The sequence below is a fragment of the Hypanus sabinus genome, unplaced genomic scaffold (genome assembly GCF_030144855.1).
Source record: "Hypanus sabinus isolate sHypSab1 unplaced genomic scaffold, sHypSab1.hap1 scaffold_686, whole genome shotgun sequence".
Classification (NCBI taxonomy): domain Eukaryota; kingdom Metazoa; phylum Chordata; class Chondrichthyes; order Myliobatiformes; family Dasyatidae; genus Hypanus; species Hypanus sabinus.
The window spans coordinates 144,130-167,218 of record NW_026781539.1 but is presented as its reverse complement, the minus strand read 5'-3'; the positions used below and the strand labels follow the sequence as shown (position 1 = coordinate 167,218).

Here is a 23,089-nt window from a genome sequence, read left to right as displayed (position 1 = left end):
ACCAGCTCACCGCCCCGCCCTCTGCCCTCGCGCGCACCGGCTCACCTCCCCGCCCACTGCCCTCGCGCGCACCGGCTCACCGCCCCGCCCACTGCCCTCGCGCGCACCGGCTCACCGCCCCGCCCACTGCCCTCGCGCGCACCGGCTCACCGCCCCGCCCACAGCCCTCGCGCGCACCAGCTCACCGCCCCGCCCACTGCCCTCGCGCGCACCAGCTCACCGCCCCGCCCACTGCCCTCGCGCGCACCAGCTCACCGCCCCGCCCACTGCCCTCGCGCGCACCAGCTCACCGCCCCGCCCACTGCCCTCGCGCGCACCAGCTCAGCGCCCCGCCCACTGCCCTCGCGCGCACCAGCTCACCGCCCCGCCCACTGCCCTCGCGCGCACCGGCTCACCGCCCCGCCCACTGCCCTTACGCGCACCAGCTCAGCGCCCCGCCCACTGCCCTCGCGCGCACCAGCTCACCGCCCCGCCCACTGCCCTCGCGCGCACCAGCTCACCGCCCCGCCCACTGCCCTCGCGCGCTCCAGCTCACCGCCCCGCCCACAGCCCTCGCGCCCACCAGCTCACCGCCCCGCCCACTGCCCTCGCGCGCTCCAGCTCACCGCCCCGCCCACTGCCCTCGCGCGCACCAGCTCACCGCCCCGCCCACTGCCCTCGCGCGCTCCAGCTCACCGCCCCGCCCACAGCCCTCGCGCGCTCCACACGTGGCCAACCCACTGGAGATTTTCAAGCCTCCTCGTCAGCTGTCTGGCTCTACTTCTTCAAGCATTGGCTTGTCCGATCTTCTTGCTATCGGATGCACTCTTAACACTTTCCTTCAGCATCCAGTTTCAAAGTCGTCGATTGTTTTATAATCAGCCTCACTAACAGTCCAGCTCTCACAGCCATACATCGCAACTGGAAATACCATAGACCCGACTCTACGATTCTTCGTAAACGATGTCATGTCCCTGCGCTTTAGAATTTTATCTAATTTTCCCATTGCTGCCCTGTCCGGAAACAAGAGTTTTTTTTTGTTTGTTTGTTTTTTTTTTAATTTCGTGGCTGCAGTTACCATCTATACAAATCTTTGAACCGACAAAATCTGTTACTGCTTCTACTTCCTTTCCATTTATTACCACGAAGTTGACAGGGCTGGCCGGTGTATTGAGGAACAAGTCAACTTTCCCACTTTCTTCTCTCACGCTCATTAGAAGCTTCCGCAGATCCTTCTCACTTTCAGCCATTGGAGTCGCATCACCCGCATGTCTGAGGCTGTTAATGTTTCATCCGGCAGTTTTACAATTCCTCCCTCGGAGTGTCAGGCACCCTGAGCCCATAGGCTACTCCTGGACTGATCCCACTTACTGTTATTTAATGATTTATGGTTTCTATATTGCTATATTTCTAACACTATTCTGGTCTTCAGTTTCATTCTGAATATTGCAACAAGCGGCTCATGGTCTGAGATTGCCAGAGACCAGAGGGACAGATGAGTTCGCTCACTGCGGCGAAACTGGGCTGTGAAGCGGTGCTTGCCACGCTGTCCTTCAGCAGTCAGGGCCCTGAGTGCAGGAGTTGGGACATTATTTTCTGTGAGATAACATCAGCCCAGTAAGTCCCCTGATTTAACCTTGTCGTAGGACAATTTACGAGCTGCCCACCGGCACGTCTTAAGACTCGGGTGAAACTGGATCATCCGGAGGATAACCATACGATCGCGGTGAGAAACTGCAAACTCTCAAAAACTTTCAGAAATTGAAACCGGGTAGTTCCAACTGCAAAGAGTTCTGTTAACCACAATCGGGCCGTTTTATAAGTCGTTGGTGAGACTGTGTTTGCAATACAAATTATAGTTCCAGCCACCCCGTTTGAAAAGGCTTGATGAAAGTGGAAGCAGTGCAGGGCTGATTTGTGAGTGTGTTGTCCGGGCCAGAAGGCCTCAGTGCTGGGGAGAGGATGCCACTCTATGTCCTTACTCCCTGATGAAAGTGGAAGCTGTGCAGGGCTGATTTGTGAGTGTGTTGTCAGGACCGGAAGGCCTCAGTGCTGGGGAGAGGATGCCACTCTATGTCCTTACTCCCTGATGAAAGTGGAAGCTGTGCAGGGCTGATTTGTGAGTGTGTTGTCAGGGCCAGAAGGCCTCAGTGCTGGGGAGAGGATGCCACTCTATGTCCTTACTCCCTGATGAAAGTGGAAGCTGTGCAGGGCTGATTTGTGAGTGTGTTGTCAGGGCCAGAAGGCCTCAGTGCTGGGGAGAGGATGCCACTCTATGTCCTTACTCCCTGATGAAAGTGGAAGCTGTGCAGGGCTGATTTGTGAGTGTGTTGTCAGGGCCAGAAGGCCTCAGTGCTGGGGAGAGGATGCCACTCTATGTCCTTACTCCCTGATGAAAGTGGAAGCTGTGCAGGGCTGATTTGTGAGTGTGTTGTCAGGACCGGAAGGCCTCAGTGCTGGGGAGAGGATGCCACTCTATGTCCTTACTCCCTGATGAAAGTGGAAGCTGTGCAGGGCTGATTTGTGAGTGTGTTGTCAGGGCCAGAAGGCCTCAGTGCTGGGGAGAGGATGCCACTCTATGTCCTTACTCCCTGATGAAAGTGGAAGCTGTGCAGGGCTGATTTGTGAGTGTGTTGTCAGGGCCAGAAGGCCTCAGTGCTGGGGAGAGGATGCCACTCTATGTCCTTACTCCCTGATGAAAGTGGAAGCAGTGCAGGGCTGATTTGTGAGTGTGCTGTCAGGGCCGGAAGGCCTCAGTGCTGGGGAGAGGATGCCACTCTATGTCCTTACTTCCTGGAATGTAGGAAACTGAGCAGCGACCTTAGAGAAGTGTTTTAAATTATGAAGGGCAGAGGAACCGACTCACTCTGGTTTATTTCTGCTGCAGATAATAGCCAGCAGGTGGTACTTCCTTCCACCCGGAAGGCGGACAAGCAGACGGCAAGCAAGCAACGTCAGTCAGATTCAAAATGGACACAGGTATGCTCACTGGGCTCTTTCTCGTTAAAACTCTGTCATCATGGTACACGTCTAGTCGAATCATCAATAATTCAGAGTAATAAACGTGGGCGCTAAAGGGGCACAAACAGTGATAGCAAACGGTGTCTTTGATCGCACTGGTAAAGCGGCCTTGAGCGATGGAACAATTCATCAGGTCCAGCGCAGGGACCTAACAACGGAAATAGCCGAATAACTCCGGGCAAATCTTCACCTGACTGAAAGGAGAAGGAGCTCTTGGAATAAGGCGGGTGTGGGTAACACTCAGACAGCAATACACCAGCGGGCAATGTAACAGTCCAGGGAGCAGATGGAATTCCTGTCAGTATTTGGGACGCCCTGATGTGGGAAACGCCTCCGACAGCCAGTGAGAGAAACAGATGTTGTTTTCTCTTTGGGAAGGGAAATGCTGAATTCTCCCCGGATTTTTGGGTTGTCGGACAGTGGAGGTGCGGGCTGTTTCCCGCAGTCTGCTTTCTGTGGCCGAGTTAAAGAACGGTATATTGTGGGAGAATGGGCTAGGTGCAGGAGACAGCGAGCAGGATAAATTTTAAACAGGGAATCTGAGTGAGCTACCAATATAGGGTGAACGGGATAAAATTGAAACAAGAGAGTAAGTAGAGAAGGCAACACACACAATGCTGGACGGACAGCAGGTGAGGCCGCATCTCAAGAGGGAAATCAACAATCGAGATTTCCGGTTCAGGAATGTTAAGCAGAAACTTTGTATATTGATTTCAAAGATGTCTCGCTGTCATAAAGTAGAGTCAGGACTGGAGGAGCATTCTTTTGGGTGAAGGTCTATGACTAGCCGTGTCCGCAAGGGTCACTGCTTCGCCATGCGTCGTGTGTGATGTATATAAATTAGTAATAAACTATGCATTACGCAAAACGATTACAGAATCACATGGGTGGACTGATTCGTCGATTTACAGAAGTTGGCGCTGTCTTGTAAATTTGAGACTGTTGTCGAAATGTTCAGCATCCAATTATAAATATGAACAGACAGTCACCAGGTAAAATGAATTAGGGCAAATATGAGGAGTTGAACTTTGGGAGGTGAACTTCGCGAGTAACGTGCACAGTGTTTGCTGGGACCGTTAGCAAGATTGATGTACGGACGGGTCTTGTGATGGATGTGCTTAGTTTCCTGAAATTGGCAACGCAATTGGCAGCGTGCAACGGCAAGTGGGAGGTGTGAGTATGCATTTTTGAAAATTGTGTTGTATCTGGAAGAATTTTGGTTAAGAAAAACATTCGATATTGTGCACTGATCTGATAAACACATCGCGAGAATCATGTGGGGTGTCTGGAGAGAGTGCAGATGTGTGTAGCAATGATTACAGAATATTGGCTTCCAGAAGAGGTCGAACAAACTTGGGTTGCTTTCTCCGGACCGGTGGACACTGAGACCTTTTCTCAGAGAAACGTGTGAATTCATGATAGGCATAGCTCAGGTAGCTAGTCTGTAACTCAGGGCAAATGTTAAATACCCGAGCGAATAGGATTAAGGTTAGAAGGGAAAGTTCAAAAGGGATCTAGGAAGCATGTTGTCCTTAGAAATAGATCAGTTTCTGGAATGTGCTGCCGAGGGAGGGACTAGAAACGGACTCTCGGCAGCATCGAAGAAACGTTTGAACTCATGCGTCGGCCGGGAACGGAGGGATATTGACCATGTTCCTGAAGAAGGGACTGGTTTAAATTGGCATCGTGTACATCTACTATTTTATGTCCTGTGACTGACTACAGATCTGAACTCGGCCTTCTCCGCCTTCCTGTCAAATTGTGAGGATCACCAACTTTTCCGGTTGACGAGATTCTACAAGGAGCGACTGGAGCAGGCGATTGAGGAGGGCGTGGAGGGAGTCGGATTCATGTTAATGGGCGATGATCACTTCACCGGGCCAGAGTATCACGTAAGTGAGAGGGAAGTACACTGAGTTTAGATTCTACTGAATTTATCAGACCGACTGAACCGGTGTAACGGCACCTCTGGGCTATGAAAATCCTACAATGTTTCTGGTCAACATCAGGAAAAGTGTTTTCGTTTGCGGATACACTGAGCCTAAATTCACCACTACAATCCCCTGACCAGTTTTCCAAACACTTTCAGTTTTGGACAGGTTAGGATGCAGACAATGATTGACAGGTGACTTTAGTGTGTGACTCTTGACGGACTTTGCAAGTGAACAGAGAACCACTTTACACCTCGCTGTCTGACATCACATCATGCGCCTAATGCTCGACCTGAAGGGCCATTCATTAGCCTGTATTCTCCTGATAAACCTCGGGTTTTTTCACAAATCAAATATATAGTGATTAATTTCTCAGCTCATTTCTCGGGTCCAGCTTAAACCCCATCATCATTGAACCAGGCAGAGCTGAATCTCGTCTCTGTTAAACTGCTGATCCGTTTTGCTGGTTAATATCCCAACATGCCTCTTTGTTCCGTTACTTTCTGATCCTTGTGACTGTTCCACTGTGAGTTTGTAACTACCACCACATGTACTATTATCATTGAAAAGAGCAAAATCGGTATCACTGAAAATATTCCAAGCATCTAAAGCTAACACAGAATTACAAATAAACAGCTTTCCAGTCGTCTTTCTGATACTGGAGTGCATTCACCTATTGCCAGCCAGACCATTCCGAACTCGACATTCCACAGGAGACAGCCGGCAATTTCAATCCAAACCTCTTTCTCAACATTACCACACGTGCACAGAAGATCAGAATTTGCTGTCTGCTCCTCACTGCCAATTCCCAGCTGTCTGCTGACACTGGACCCCTCATGGAGCCTGGCAGTGAAGTGTGAACCTTTTGTGGTTCACCAGCAATTACGCCAGGGAAAATCAACAATGACCCTCTCATACTTCGACCTAGTCGTAGTCGTTGAATACAGCACAGCAACAGGCTCTTTGGTCCATCTAGTCTTCACTGACCTAACTTTTTCTGTGCCTTCAGCTACTCCGTAGTCTCTTCCCTAACAATCGATTCCAAAAACTGATGTCAGGCTAACAGGTCTATAGTATCCTTTCTGCTGTCGCCCACCCTTCTTAAATAGATCAGTAACAGTTGCAATTTTCCAGTCATCGTGGACAATGCCAGAATCTATCGACTATTGAACAACCATTGTCAAAGTCTCCTCAATGTCACCGGCTACTTCCTTCAGAACCTGAGGGTGCATTCCATCAGGTCCAAGAGATTTATCCATTCTCAGACAATTAAGCTTCCTGAGCACCTTCCCAGTCGTAATTTAAACTACACATTCTTCACTTCCCTGACACTCTTGAATGCCCGGTATACTGCAGACTTCTTCTACTGTGAAGACTGATGCAAAATACACATTCAGTTCCTCTGCCATCTCTGCGTGTCTCACTGCAATAGTTACAAAGTCATTTTCTATTGGTCCCATATCTACCCACAACTCTCATTACACGTTATATACTTAAAAAAAAAAACTTTAGGTATCTTCTTTGACGTTAGTCCCCAGCTTCCTTTCATAATTCATATTTTCCTGCAAATGTTCTTTTTTAGTTTTCTAGTTTTCTTCTGCAAGCTTTTAAAATCTTCCACATTCCCGATCCCCAAGTGGACTCAACAGCAAGCAGTTCTAAAAAAGCCATGTCTCAGAAAAACTACAAATTACCTCTTTTGATGTCCAATAGTGGCCTGGTGTTTCCAATCCACTATCATTTAAAATCGCCAGCGATTATCATGACGTTGACCTTTGACAACGTCTTTTCTATCTCCTGCTGTAATTTGAAATCCACATCCAGGCTGCTGTTTGGAGGCCTGTATACAACTGCCATTAGGGTCCTTTTACCCTTGCTATTTCTTAACTCAACCCATTGAGTTTCTACACTGTCCGATCCTATCTCAACACATTCTAATGATTCAATATGCTTTCATGTACACAGGTCCACACAACCCCCTCTACCTACTATCCAATCGTTCCGATATACCATATATCCTTGGACTTTCAGCTCCAAATTGCAGCCATATTTTATTCAAGTTTCAGGAATGGCAGAATGTCGTACTTGCAATTATTTAGCTGAATTTCAAGATCGTCTATTTTATTTTTTGTAGTTGTGTGCATTCAAGTATAACACTTTCAGTCGAGCCTTAGTTGTTCTCTGTGGCACCACGCGTCTATTACCCTGTAACTCAAGCCACAGGCTGTTACTGTCCTTACCTCCTGCCTATCCTTTCTATCGTCTATGTTTTCCCCATTCTCAACCCTAACACTCTGGTTCCCAACTCCCCGACAAATTAGTTTAAAATCTCCCTAACATCTCTAATAAACATGACTCTATTCTAATTTCTGTATTCAAAACTTTGATTTATGAAGACCCACGCCCTTAATGTTTTACAACGCTATCTACTTTTGACAACAGTTTCAAGAAATTTTGGATCTCTAATCCCTGATACCTTGGTTTTACCAAACTGCTCAATGCCCTACCAATAAATGTATTCGTGCTATCGTGCTTTTTCCACAAAAAATGCAACAGCTCACACTTGTCCTCATTAAATTCTAACTGACAATTTTAATCCACCCTTTTCCAGATATTCTAAGTCTCGCTGGAAGCTTTGATAACCTTCCTCGCTGTCCCTACTTTGGTGTCATCCACAGGTTTGCTGACCCTCTTTACCACATTATCATACAGTGTTGATGGATGATATAAATGACAGACAACATCAGACACAGCACAGGTCCCCGAAGCACAACACTTACTCATAAGCCTCCAGTCAGAAAGCAAACTTCCACTACCTGTCTTAGCTTCTCTCACAAACCCAATATGTAAACTAACTGACTGTCATGTCATCAATGCCAAGCGACTTAATCGTACTGACCAGGCTCCTATGATGGACTTGTCAAAGGTCTTGCTGCAGTTCACGTAGACAACATCCACTGACTTCATTACTTGCTTGGTAATTTACCCGAGAATCTCTAAGATTGGTTAGACAGGATCTACCAGGTTCACATCAGTATTGACAATTCCTAATCAATCCTTGCCCATCCAAATACTTATATCGATTCTCTTAGAATACCTACCAATAACGTTACCACCACTGGTGTCAGGCTCACCGACCTGAAATTCCCTGGCGTATTCCTACAGCCTTCTCAAACAGCAGAACATTATCTAGCACTCAACACTTTTGTATCGGACGTTTCAAATTTCTTTGCTGGATCTCCCGCAGTCTCTGCACTAGCCTCAGACAAGATGCGAAGGAAAACCCTGGGGATTTGTCCACCCTAATCCACCTCAAGACAGCAAACACCTCCTTATCTGTAATTTATATAGCGTCCATGATTTAACTGCGATATTGGCTCACTCTAAATACTCTGTGTATATCCTGAATAGATACAGTGCCATCCAAAATTTTGGGGACACTGCATGGTCAGTACTTAATCACACCCACTTTGGCAAGTGTCACAGCTTGTAAACTCTTTCTGTAGCCAGCAAAGAATATTTCAATTCCTTCTTTAATTCCTCCCGCTCTATTGAATCATGTCTAACGCAAAGGAAAGCTGGAATGCTGAACAGCCAGACCTGCACCTCTTCCTACCAAATCACATCAATGTTGTAATTCAATGTGCTGATCCACGCTATAAGCTCATCTGCCTTTCCTGCAATAATCCTTGCATTGAAATAATATACAGCTCGGAACATTAGTTTCACCATGGTCACCCTTTAATGTCCTGACTCTGGAAAATGGCGTAACAACATTTTTCCTGCACAGCCACTCCACATGAAGCCTTCCATAATGCACTATCTGATCAGCCACATCGTCCTATTTCAGACCTCACTCGCACGTGGTACGGAGAGCAATCCTGAGAACACAACACTGGAGTTCCTGCCCTTTAGCTTATCATCTAACGAGATAAGCTCAATTTGCAGGACCTCATCACATTTCCTAGTCTTGCAATTGGTGCCAACGTGGACCACGACCTCTGGCAACTCATCCTGCCCTTAGGAATGTGTCAGACTCGACGGAAGATATCCCTGACTTTGGCAAGACACCATTCAAAAGTCTCCTTCTGGTAAAGAGAATCTTCAGCCTTTTCTCCTGAACATTGAACTCAGTACAGCTCACCACTTCTCACCCCTTCTGAGTCGCAAATCCAAACTCTGTGCCAGAGGCATAATCTCAGTAGCTTTCCTCTTCTAGGCAACACCCCGAAGCAGAAAGCTGTACACCTGTTACAGAGAAGTTTTCGGTAGTGGTTGCCTATCCCCTTCCCCCCTCCTGACAGTTACACAATTACCTACGGACTGCGCCTTAGGTATATTTCCGTCCCTGAACAGTCTGTCAGTCTAACTCTTAGCATTCTGAATGATCGTGGGGTCATCTAGCCCCAGCTCCAAGTCCTCAGCACAGTCTGCAAGAAGCTGCAGCTGGAGGAAATGCCTGAAGGAGCAGTTGTCAGGCTACCCCTGCCTTGCTGCATCCTGTAGGAAGAGCATTCCACTATTCTGCCTGGCAATCCCACTGTTCTAATCATGAAAAAGAGGTAAAGTATTAACGAAAATCTAACTAAAGCCTCGGCCTCTCCGCACTGAGCCCTCTCTGACACAAATCCTCAACTCCCCACTCTATTTCTGGCTCACTCACGTTATGCGTGCTCTTCTTAAAACTCGTCAAGGGGATAATTACCCCGCCGTCTGTGGCGTGCAGGAACTCCTGACTGACCCGGCTCGCATCTTTTATAATCTTTGCCCCGCTATGAACACTTCAATGGCTGTGAGTGATCTGTAGTGAGTAGAATGTGGTGGGTCAGTCCATGTTCAGTGTAGATTTATACCCATCCCTAAGCTAGCAATATCTTCCCCATTGTTCATTACAGAGCGTGACTGAGCTGGCGGAGAAGGAAAACCGAACAGGCGGTTCCAAACTCCTCCTGGATCTGGTGATGGAGAAGGGCTCGGGGGCTCAGAGGGTGATGTGGGAATCCTTTGTGAAACTACATCACCATTTACCGAAGCTTAGCAGAATACTGAATGAAATACGGGAACGTGGTAAGGTGAACCATACACTCTGTGTTACAGATGTAAATACTGATGAATTTCCAGTCTTACACAGTACATACCTTATGCAGGTTAATCTGTTTGAACAGGTGGCGGCCATTTCGCCGACATGGACACTGAGCGGGGTTTATCTGAAGTGCCCAGACATCTGAAAGGTAAGCGATGGACTGGATATTTCAAAGTCTTTAATTCACTCTGAGTGTCATTGGGAGTAGTCCCAAAAGCAAGACACAGACACTGAACTACCAGGAACAGGACTAGGTGTGAGAAGGAACCAAAGGCAATGGGGCCGAAAGGACACTAGACATGACACAGGCCCCGGACGAGACAATGATTCCGGGCCTGGGCTAGGACTTGACGAGGATAGCGGAACCAGGACATGGAACTGGGAACTAGGAGCCTGGGCTTGGACTCCGAGCCAGAGACTGAACAAGGACCCAGAACCTGGGTCTTGACTCGGGATCGGACTCCAGAACCAGGCGAGGGCAGGCCGAGGCTACAGGACGAGGAGAGGCAGAGGCAGGGACCAGAGACTCTTGGACGGGACAAGGGAAACTTAGCACAGGACGAAGGAATCCTAGCATAGAACTGGGCAAGGTACTCTTGTACTGAGCGAGGCACAAGACGTGACGAGAACCCAGAACCTTGGTCGAGGGAGAGACAACAGGACTGGGCATGAGACTCCTGGACAAGGGAAACCCAGCAAAGGAGAAGAGAGTCCCAGCACCGGGCTAGGCAAGGTACTCCTGTGTTGACCGAGGCATATGAACATGACAGGAACCTAGAGCTTTAATCGAGGAAGAGACAGGAACATGGAACACAGAGCCGGGACACCTCTTTGGGTACAGGACGTAGGGCCGGGACTCATCACACAGAACAGAAAGCAGGTGCCCTCCTTGAGTACGGGACGCACGGCCGGGACTCATTACACAAAACACCGAGCCTGGACCCCCTCCTTGGGTACGGGAAGCAAGGCCGGGACTCATTACGCAGAACGCTGAACAAGACGCCATAGTTCCCAACGCTAGGTAGCGGCAAATCCGCCGAACCTCCCTAGTGAAGGCGTGGACATAGACAAACAGTTGGAAACAGGGCGAGGCTCAAGACACAGGCAAGACGAAGCAAGGCTCCAGACACAGGCGAGGCGAGACAAGGCAGGTCTCCAGGCGGAAGGTGAAGGGAAGGGAAACAGGCAGGGGGTTTGGACAGGAGCAATCCAGCAGCCAGAGGCTGAATCCTGAAACTATTTATGCGGCCAGCCCAAACAAGAATAAGTTGCCTCAACAGAAACTAGGGATACTCGGAAAACCTGGGATAAGGAACACGACCGGACCGTGAACCGGAATGCTGATTTCACGGACCGGACCTTGACACCGAGAGCCTGCATACCTGTCTTTAGAGGCATGTTTCGAGACTGTCAGTGTTCAGTATACACTCCTTGAGCTGTGGCTGGCGGACGGATAATCATTTGCTTTTTTCAGAACACCGTTTTACCGTCCGGGTCTTCGGCTGTGCACCTGGAGAAATCTATGAGTTTGCTAATCAGACATTTCCGTCAGTCAGAGAAGAAACATAGAATACAGAACACAGAATAGTATACAAATGTGAGGCCCTTCGGCCAATAATATTGTGCTAACTCTTAAATCTTGCCACCCATGTAACATCCCCCCCCCACCTTAACTTACCCCATATACCTGTCAGGTTGTCTCTTAAATTTCACTTGTGTATCTGCCTCCAGCACTGACTCAGGCAGCGCATTCCACGCGCCAAACACTCTCTGAGTAAAGAAAGCTTCCTCTAATGTTTCCCTTGAACCTCCCACCCCTTACATTAAAGCCATGTCCTCTTGTACTGAGCAATGGTGCCCTGAGGAAAAGGCGGTGGCTGTGCACTCTATCTATTCCTCTTAATATCTTGTATACCTCTATCATGTCTCCACTCATCCTCCTTCTCCCCAGAGAGTAAGGCCCTAGCTCCCTTAATCTCTGATCATAATCTATACTCTGTAAACCAGGCAGCATCATGGTAAATCTCCTCTGTACCCTTTCCAATGCTTCCACATCCTTCCTAGTTGAGGCGACCTTAACGGGCCACAGTACACCAAGTGTTGTCTAACCAGAGCTGAATCATTACATCGCGATTCTTAAACTCAGTCCCTCGATTTATAAAAGCTACCACATCGTAAGCTTTCTTATCTACCCTATCTACCTGTGCGACAACTTTCAGGGATCTGTGGACATCTACCCCCAGATCTCTCTGCTCCTCCACTTTACAAGTTTCCTGCAATTTAAGTTGTACACTGCCTTGAAGTTTGTCCTTCCAAAGTGTACCACCTCACACTTCTCCGGGTTGAACTGCATCTGCATCTCAGCCCACTTCTGTATCCTATTAATGTCTCTCTGCTACAGTCCTGTATACTATCCACAACACCACCAACTTTCGTGTCGTCTGCAAGCTTGCCAAACCACCCTTCTACCCCAACATCCAATCACGACAAGTACAGGTCCCATACTGATCCATGAGGGACACAACTAGTCACAACCCTCAAACCGAATGTAGTCCCTCCACCATGACACTCTGCTTTCTGCAGGCAAGCCAATTCTGAATCCATCTGGCCAAACTTCGCTGGATCCCATGCCTTCTGACTTTCTGAATAAGCATACCGTGTGGAACATTGACAAATGCCTTACTAAAATCCATGTAGATCACATCCACGGCACTACCCTCTACTATATGACTGGACACCTCCTCAATGAAATACCATCAGGCTTGTTAGGCACGATCTGCACTTCACAAAGCCATGCTGACTGTCCCTGATCAGACAATAAATCTCGAAATGCCCATATACCCTATCTGTAAGAATCTTTTCCAACAGTTTTCTCACCACAGACGTAAGACTCATTGGTCTATAATTACCTGGACTATCCCTACTACCTTTTTTGAACAAGGGGATAACATTCGCCTCCCTCCAATCCTCCGGTACCATTCCTGTGTTCCCGTGGATAACGAGTACATAAAGGTCCCAGCCAGACACTCCGCAATATCTTCGCTGGCCTCGTGGGGAATGTTCCGTCAGGTCCCGGGGACTGACCCGTCCTGATGTATTTTAACAACACCAAAACTTCCTCTTCCTTAATATCAACATGCTCCAGAACATCAACCTCTCTCATATTGTCCTCACCGTCATCAGTTTCTATCTCATTAGTGAATACCGAAGAGACGTATACATTGAGAGCCTCACTCCCTTCCACAGCCTCCAGGCTCATCTTTCCACCTTTATTTCTAACCAGTCCTTCCTTCACTCCTGTCATCCTTTTGTTCTTCACATAATTGAACAATGCCTTGTGGTTTTCCTTTACCCTACTCGCAAGGGCCTTCTCATGCCGCATTCATCTCCCCTTAGCACCTTCTTAAGCACCTTTCTTGCTACCCTCTGTTCCTCTATAGAACTATCTCATCGTGGCTTCCTGAACCATGCTGTCTTTTTGCACCTGACTAGCTTTTCCACCTCACTTGTCACACATGGTTGCTTCACACTACCATTCTTAACCTTCTTAAACGGGACGAAGATATCCCTAACATCCTGCAAGACATCCCTAATCATCGACCACATATCCTTAGTGCATTTCCCTGCAAAAAAAATCATCTAATTCACACCCGCAAGTTCCAGCTTTACCGCCTCATAAATTGTCCTTGCCCAATTAAAAGAAAATCTTTCCCTCTCTGATTTTATTCTTGTTCATGATAATGGTAAAGGCCAGGGACCGGTGTACACTATCCCCAGATGCTCACGCACTGAGAGATCTGTGAATTTACCCGGTTTGTTACCTAGTACTAGATCTAACGCTAGTCGGCCTGTCAACATACTGTGACAGGAATCCGTCCTGAACACACTTAAAAAAATCTGTCCCATCTAAACCATCGGAACTAATCAGAGTCAATCAATGCTCGAGCAGTTAAAGTCACCCATGATAACACCCTGTTATTATTGCACGTTTCCAAAATCTGCCCCCCCCCCATCTGCTCCTCGGTATCTCTGCTGCTACTAGGGGGCCTATAGAATTGTCCCAATAGAGTAACTGCTCCCTTCCTGTTCCTGCCTTCCGCCCATACTGACTCCAAAGCGATTCCTGCTGCATTACACAAACTTTCTGTAGCTGTAATAGTATCCCTGACCATTAATGCCACCCCTCTTACCCAACCCCCCCCCCCCCCCGTATCCCTTATAAAGCACTGGAATCCGGGAATATTGAGAAACAATTCCTGCCAGCTCACATTTCTTTACCTTTGCTCCTCATGCTTCTTGCAAAGAAATACCCGCACTTTAGCCCTTCTGCCTTGCTACCTTTATACACTTTATCCTGCTTCTCTTTATCAAAGCCTGCATATGTTAGATCTGGCTTTACACCATGCAATATATTTGCAGCTCTCCCATGACCCGTATCCTCTTCCACCTCAGGATGTGCTCTGGCACTCTGGTTATCCTCCCCCTGAAAGTATCGTCCAAATCCCCTGAGCAGCAATAGCAAACCTTGCTGCAAGGATGCTAGTCCCCCTCCAGTTCAGTTGCAACACGTCCCGTCGAAACAGGACCCACCGTCCCTGGAATAAGGCCCAATTTTCCAGAAACATGAAGCCCTCCCTCCTGCAGCAACTCCGTAGCCACGTATTTAGCTGCATTATCTCCCTATTTCTAGCCTCACTTGCACGTAGCCGGCTCATCCTGAGATTGCATCCTTGAAAGTCCTGTCCTTCAATTCTGCACCTTTATCCTTAAACCGTCTTTGTGGGACCTCCACCTTCTTCCTATCCACGTCATTGGTCCCTACTTGCACCACGACATCCGGCTACTCACCCTCTTTCTTTACCCTCCTTCCCTTCTGAGCTGAGGATACAGTCTCGGTGCCAGAGACGCAACCACTGCAACTTGTCCCTGGTCGGTCATCCCCACAAACAGTATCCAGAACGGTACGCCCCCCGCACCCACTTCTACCGTCTGCAGTGTTGCAGAGTTCAGCATAAGCTGAACAGTGAAAGCAGTGAAATCCCAACTCCACACAACATTCTCCTCTCCAGAATCACGTGCCCACTTTGTGCTCGCTGGAACACCGGGGAATCTACAAACGCGAACAGCGGATCTGAATTCTGGGACATCGTTCATTTTCACACAATCTTATCTCCGATTTCCCGACCTCACCCAAACTTAACATTTTTTTTTTACAAATTAGGGGAAATAAGTGGGTGTTCCGTGTTCATCAGATCAGGCTTTGACAACCTACTTCTGTCCGTCCTCAGATGTTCAACAGAAACACAAGGAGACTCTGCGAACACATACTGAAACACTGAGAGGGAACACGATTCTGATGAGGGAGAAGGTGAAGGTTTTCCGGCTGGTCGATCGATACGCTCAGCTCACGGTCATTTCTACTGTTCGAGATCGGACACTGGTGGAACACGAGCTGCTGGCAAGAGGCAGAGACCACGAGGAGTGGAGACAGAAACATCTGCGCAGCGTGCTGGAGAAAATCCACATTGATCATCTGTTTCACAATAGTTACTCACATAGTTTCCGGGACAAAATGAAAAGATTCATCACACGATCAACTTCGGGATGCTCGGTAGCAATGGCCGGAGTCCCGGGGATCGGGAAAACGACACTGGTACAAAAGATTGTTTACGTCTGGGCCACGGGGAAAATATTCCAACAATTCCACTTTGTCTTCTGTTTCAAATTTCGGGATTTAAACTCCATTAACTGCAGAATAAACCTGATGGAACTAATTCTGGATCAGTATCCATACTTTGGGAATTCTCTGAGAAAGGTCTGGAAGAACCCAGAGGGATTGTTGTTTATATTCGATGGTTTAGATGAATTCAAACACAGAATCGATTTTGATGACAGTCGGAGATATACAGAACCCAAGCACCAGCGCCCAGAACCCGAGTGGCGGTGCAAGGTGTCTGACATTGTGTACAGTTTAATCCAGGGCAAGCTGCTCCCAGGGTGTTCAGTGCTGGTGACCACCCGCCCCACTGTGTTACATTTGTTGGAAAAGGCGAACATCAGTGTTTGGACTGAAATCCTGGGATTTGTTGGTGAGGAACGAAAGGAATATTTCATCAGGTATTTTGAAGATCAGACGGTGGCGGAAGCTGTTTTCAAACACGTGCAGGAGAACGAGATCCTGTACACCATGAGCTACAACCCCTCCTACTGCTGGATCCTCGCTCTGGCACTGGGCCCCTTCTTCACACAAAGATTCAGGGACCCGCAGAGAGTTCCCAAGACCATCACCCAACTGTACTCATACTATATTTACAATATCCTGAAAAACCACGGCCGGGAGATTGAGAACCCCCGTGATGTGTTACTCAGGGTGGGTCAGATGGCCTTCAGAGGAGTGTCCGAGAAGAAGATTGTGTTTACAGACGGAGATTTGATCAACTACAATCTGCAGCCGTCCCAGTTCCTGTCCGGGTTCCTGATGGAGCTTTTGGACAGAGAGGATTCTGCCCAGAGCGTGGTGTACACATTCCCACACCTCACCATCCAAGAGTTTGTAGCTGCAGTCGTACAATTCCTGAAACCACATAGCGGGGATATCCTGAAATTTCTCACTGAAGCCCACAACACGACAGATGGACGATTTGAAGTATTTCTCCGTTTTGTTGCTGGTCTCTCCAACCCAATGACAGCTCGGGGCCTGGAGGAGTTTCTGGGTCCATTTCCTCATCAAACAACCTGCCGGGTGATTGATTGGGTGAAGGAGGAGGTTAAACGCCAGAGTAGAAACACGGGTGACACTGGGAGAAAGAGACTCCTGAACACATTGCACTACCTGTTTGAGTCTCAGAATCGTGGTCTGGCTCAGGCCACACTGGAATCTGTGGACACACTTTCATTCACAGGAATGACACTGACACCGATTGACTGCGCGGTCCTGTCTCAGGTCATCGGTCTCTGTGATACAATAAAACACCTCGACCTGGAGAAATGCAACATTCAGTGTGAAGGAATCCAGCGACTGGGACCCGGGCTGCACAAGTGCCAGGAGTTGAGGTAACTTGACTGATCTCTCACTCTGAACTCTCAAACTGTTCTATTGTGCTGTTTCAAATTTGGTAAAATTGTGGATAGGGTGGTGAAGAAAGCTTTTATTATGTTGGCCTTTATAAATTGAGTATAGGAGTTGGGATGTAATGTTAAAGTTGTACAAGGCATTGGAAAGGCCGAATTTGGAGTATTATGTACAGTTCTGATCACCGAATTATAGGAAAGATATCAAGAAAATAGAGAAAGTACAGAAGAGATTTACTAGAATTTTAGCTGGTTTTCAGCACCTAAGTTACAGGCAAAGGCTGAACAAGTTAGGCCTTTATTCTTTGGAGCGGAGAAGGTTGAGGGGGGACCTGATAGAGGTATTTAAAATTATGAGGGGGATAGATAGATAGAGTTGACGTGGATAGGCTTTTTGCATTGAGATTAGGGGAGATTCAAACAAGGGGACATGAGTTGAGAGTTAGGGGGCAAAAGTTTGGCAACACGTGGGGGACTTTCTTTACTCAGAGAGTGGCAGCTGTGTGGAACGAGCTTCCAGTAGAAGTAGTAGAGGCAGGTTCGGTATGTCCATTTAAAGTAATATTGCATAGGTATACGGACAGAAAAAGAATGGAGGGTTATGGACTGAGTGCGGGTCGGTTGGAGTAGGTGCGAGTAAGCTTTCGGCACGTACTAGAAGGGCCGAGATGGCTGTTACCGTTCTGTAATTGTTATATGCTTCTATATAAATTGCAGTAAATCAAATAATGTGACAAAGAACTGCAGGGCTGCTGAGTAATTACCCAGGATATAAACGTTTTGTGGAATGTTGGTGACTTCAGTCGATAACGGCCGTTGGTTTAATGGTAGTAAATAACAGGAATGGCCGTGTTTCTGGCTGCCCGTTACACGTCCATTGACAATCTTCCTTCTCACTGTTACAGACACCCAGACCGACACTGACTGCAACTGATGGGTCAAAGCTTCACAGGGCCTTCACTGTCAGGAACAAGAGACCATCAGCAGATTGCCCCGGTGAAAAGGAAAGAAATACCATTGAGAGATTGTCCTACCCCACCCTTTTCCGTGCGTCTCTCTCACCCTCAGTCTAACCGTGTGACGGCTCACTAGCAGATACCCAGATCCCATTCGGGTACCTAATCTGCCGATTGTGGACCTCATTTGTGACCCACCCCTCCCGTGCAATCTATTACTGAACCCCCTCGTTTTGTAGGATTATATTTTCCCATCGGCATACTCCTCTGGGATCTCTTCCAGATCCCGCTTCCTTCTGCAGGATGTGTTTTCCTTTCTTCTGTCGGATCACTCTACTTCATTCCCCTTCTTTCTGTAGCTTCAATCTTCACATCCCTTTACCTTAGCTGGGATCTCCCCTACCGTCTCCCATCGACACTCTCCAGATTCACAAATCTTTCTCACTGTGGGACTTCCTCCCACACTTCAACCCTGCTCTTTCCAACACTCTCAGGTCAGGAACACTTTTATGACAATCAGGGAATGAGACAGAATACATGGAGTTTACAGTGTCACACCGACAGACTGACCGACTGACTTTCTATGAATCCCCTGGAGCTAGCCAGTGAGGGACATTGACAGTGACGGGAACTCCGATCAGTGATTTACCGAAGGGTTTATTTTTTCCTAACATATCCGAGTAAGAGAAATTCCCTCAGACACTCGGTTTGAATCACTTTGTTCATCAACTTGTCTGTTTTTGTTTAGACTTGGGAAGAATAAACTGGGAGATTCAGGAGTGAAGCTGGTGTCTGCTGCTCTGAGGAACCGGGAGTGTAATATACAGGAACTGTGGTAAGTACCAGACTGTGGGAGATTGTGTTTACAGTCACTGGGTGTTTGACACTGAACATTAATGTGATCAGTAATTGTGTTACCGATTATCACTGGGGATTTGTACCGTCTCCTGTCTCTCTGTGTCCTTCACACTCACTCTTTCTCATCTCCAGGCTGAACAAAGTCGGTCTCACAGATTCTGGGGCCGAGGATCTCGCCTCCGCTCTCAGTACAAACCCATCACTGACAGGTCTGAGTCTGAGTGGTAACAAATTGGGAGATTCAGGAGTGAGACTTGTGTCTGCATTTCTGAGGAACCCGGAGTTTAAAATGCAGAAACTGGGGTAAGTACCAGACTGTGGGAGATTGTGTTTACAGTCACTGGGTGTCAGACACTGAACATTAATGTGATCGGTAATTGTGTTACTGATAAACAATGGAAATTTGTACCGTCTCCTGTCTCTCTGTGTCCTTCACCCTCATTCTCTCTCATCTCCAGGCTGTTCGATGTCGGACTCACAGATTCTGGTGCCGAGGATCTCGCCTCCGCTCTCAGTACAAAACCATCACTGACGGAGCTGGACCTGAGTGGTAATAAACTGGGAGATTCAGGAGTGAAACTGGTGTCTGCGGCTCTGAGGAACCCTGAGTGTAAAATACAGAAACTGGAGTAAGTACCAGACTGTGGGAGGTTGTGTTTACGGTCACTGGGTGTCTGACACTGAACATTAATGTGATCAGTAATTGTGTTACTGATAAACACTGGGGTTTTGTACCATCTCCTCTCTCTGCGTCTTTCACCCTCACTGTCTCTCATCTCCAGGCTGGACGGTGTCGGTCTCACAGATTCTGGTGCCAAGAATCTCTCCAACGATCTGATTATAAACGGATCACTCACGGATCTGGACCTGAGTCGTAATAAACTGGGAGATTCAGGAGTGAAACTGCTGTCTGCGGCTCTGGGGAACGCAGAGTGTAAAATACAGAAACTGTTGTAAGTACCAGACTGTTGGAGATTGTGTTTACAGTCACTGGGTGTCTGACACTGAAAATGAATGTGATCCGTAATTGTGTTACTGATAAACACTGGGGATTTGTACCGTCTCTTGTCTCTCTGTGTCCTTCACCCTCACTCTCTCTCATCTCCAGGCTGCGGGATGTCGGTCTCAGAGATTCTGGAGCCGAGGATCTCGTCTCCACTCTCAGGACAAACACATCACTGACGGAGCTGAGCCTGGGATCAAACTCGCTGACAGACCGATCGGTCCCCGTTCTCCGCCGCCTCATACCGACCCTCACGAGTCTGGAGCTGATCATGTGAGTGTTTGTGTGAGAGTTCAATGCGATAAAATATCAGCGGACCCGGGGGTTTTCTGGTGATATTTGTCTGTGAGTTTTGCTGAAGCATTAACCCCGGTCCCCTGTTACTGACACTGTTGTGTAATCTGTTTATTTCATCTTTATTCTCCCATCTGTTTCAGTCTGGATGGGAATAGGTTCAGTGAGACCGGGAGGAAGGAATTGATATCTCTAAGGGGAGTCAGAACCGGACTGAGAGTGGCTGTGTGAACATCTGAATGTGTGAGTATTCCCGACCGCGGGATGGGGACATTTTAGCAGATTCCTTGTCCTTCCCTTTAACTCCCGCAGTTACCATTAATGGCCGCGCGCAGGGGATAATTCCCAACGGTTTGAATGGAACTGGCTCCAGTCTCGAACTCGGTGATGTCGGAAGCGTTCCCGCAGAGACGTATTTCCGCCTGTTTTCCAGCGGCGCAGCTTCCGCCGGATGTGCGGGTTTGAGACTCTCCCGGTGAGACCCCGCGGAATCACACATAGGAGGAGCCCGGGGGCCGGGGATCAGTCTGGCACACCAGTATCCCGGTATGGGACTATCCCGGGAGAGAATACTTTTGCTCCCTTGGCTGAGTACGGTGCATTCTGCAGTCTGGCAGATACAATGATGATAAATCGACAAAACCCTCGGCAATGACCTTGGATTTACAGCGATCCCTGACACGGCCCTGAACTGTGTTTTTATAAGTATCGTTTACGCGATGCAGAGTGACGATGAGAAACGAGACTGATTAATGCACCTGTCACGCATTGTCGCCGGTCAGTTAATTCTTTGTGACTGTGAGTGAGTCGGGAACAGTGTGGCGATCCACTTCCTGCGCAGCTGCACTGGGTCACAAATAGCCAGCGCACCGGAGTATCTCTGACGCCAATTTCCGCCCGGAGACGGCGGACGCTGGGGATTAAATACCAGCTCTGCGAAGTATGAATAAACTAGTCTCGAAACGACTTACCGACTGCGAGTCGTCGTCTCTAGCTCTGAATGTAGTACATCGCTAAAACAGCTTATTTATTCCCGCAAGTCAGCAGCTCACATACTGTTTAATTTGCATTTATCATGATGAAATCAATAAACCGCTGTAACTTCCTGCTTTGGTGTCGGACTTGAGTTTGTTTGAGGTTTCTGCTGCCCCCGCACCCTGTGCACCACAACAGTGGGTCGGAGCTCCTCACACTGACACAGTAGCGTCTCAGCTCCAGGCTGAGGGAGGTCGGACTGGCAGAGTCTGGGTGCCCAGGATCTCGTCTCAAATTAAACCCCTTCCTGGCTAACCGTCCCCCTCCTGTACCCCGCAGACAGTTAATATCGGCTAGAATATCAGACGTGAGTCACTGAGGTCCCGAGTACGAGACGGATGGAGGATGGAATATCGTGAAACACAGAGTGAAGCTCCCTCCACACCGTCCCATCACACACTCCCGGGGTCAGACACAGAGTGAATCTCCCTCCACACCGTCCCATCACACACTCCCGGGGTCAGAGACAGAGTGAATCTCCCTCCGCACCGTCCCATCACATAGACCCGGTTGATAAGCAAATTTGACATCTACGGTGGAGAACTAGCCAAGGATGAAATCGAAGATGTGGATACTTTTGCAAAAACGAGATCCCACTCCTTGGCGTTCTCTTTCACTGTCCGTACTCCTAACGGAACGCCTTCCCTTCCCATCCACTCCCTCGCCTCGCTCTCAATCAAAGGCATTCTTCTCTCATTCATTCCCACCACCTGCAATCCTAACAGGATGCACCACCACCTATTCGCTGCCATCGCCCGAGCACTGTCTGCATTCCAGATAGGATCTACCCCTTCCCATTCATTCTCACCGTCCGCACTCCCAATAAACCCTACTCCTTCCCATTCATTCACACCGTCCGCATTCCCGATAAACCACACCCCTTCCCATTCATTCTCACCGTCCGCATTCCCGATAAACCCCACCCCTTCCCATTCATTCTCACCGTCCGCACTCCCGATAAACCCTACCCCTTCCCATTCACTGCTTCCATTTGCATCCCTAACGGGACGCACCCCCACCCATTCGCTCCCATCGTCCGAACATTCCGTCTGGATGCCACTCTTTTCCTTTCTCTCCCAATGTGACCCACCCATTCCCGTTCCCTCCCAATGTGACCTACCCATTCCCGTTCACTCCCAATGGAACCCAACCCTTCCTGTTCACTCCCAATTGGACCCAGCCCGCCCCATTCACTCCCAATGAGACCCAGCCATTCCTGGTCACGCCCAATGGGATCCAGCCCGCCCCATTCACTCCCAATAGGACCCACCCCATTCACTCCCAATAGGACCCACACTTCATTCCCAAGGGGACCCACCCCATTCACTCCCAATAATACCCGCCCCATTCACTCCCAATAGGACCCACCCCATTCACTCCCAATAGGACCCACACCCCATTCATTACCAAGGGGACCCAGCCCTTCCTATTCACTCCCACGATCATCGTTCCAATGAGACCCCTTCCAGTTCATTTCCAACGGGTCTGTGAACCTGGGAATCTGGGTGGACGCCGGAATTCCGAGTTTAACAGAACTCAGGGATGCGTTTACGGAATTTGACGAGAACGCCGATGGTTTATTGGTTACAAGGAGAGTCGAGGGTCGTGTAGAAGTTGACGACTTTGTAAAACTGAGGAGGTTCTGACTTCTGGCGGAGATGGCGGAAATGATCAGACTTCAGGAACATCGGCACGCCTTCCTGAAGCTGCGGGGTGGGGGGGCGGTGCGTGTGAGAGAAGTTTATGATTTCCGTGTCCCCGGGCTGAGAGATTCCCTGTGTCCACACAACCCATTCTCGGTTAACGTGGCCGCCCGGGATCGATTGAGGCGCTGATTTACACTGGCCACTTTCGCACA

At 48.6% G+C, this 23,089-nt stretch overlaps 1 pseudogene; it reads left to right on the top strand.

The window, feature by feature from the left end:
- Window positions 1–733: 733 nt before the first annotated feature.
- LOC132389860 (NACHT, LRR and PYD domains-containing protein 3-like) lies at window positions 734–21,296 on the top strand (annotated as a pseudogene).
- Window positions 21,297–23,089: the final 1,793 nt, after the last annotated feature.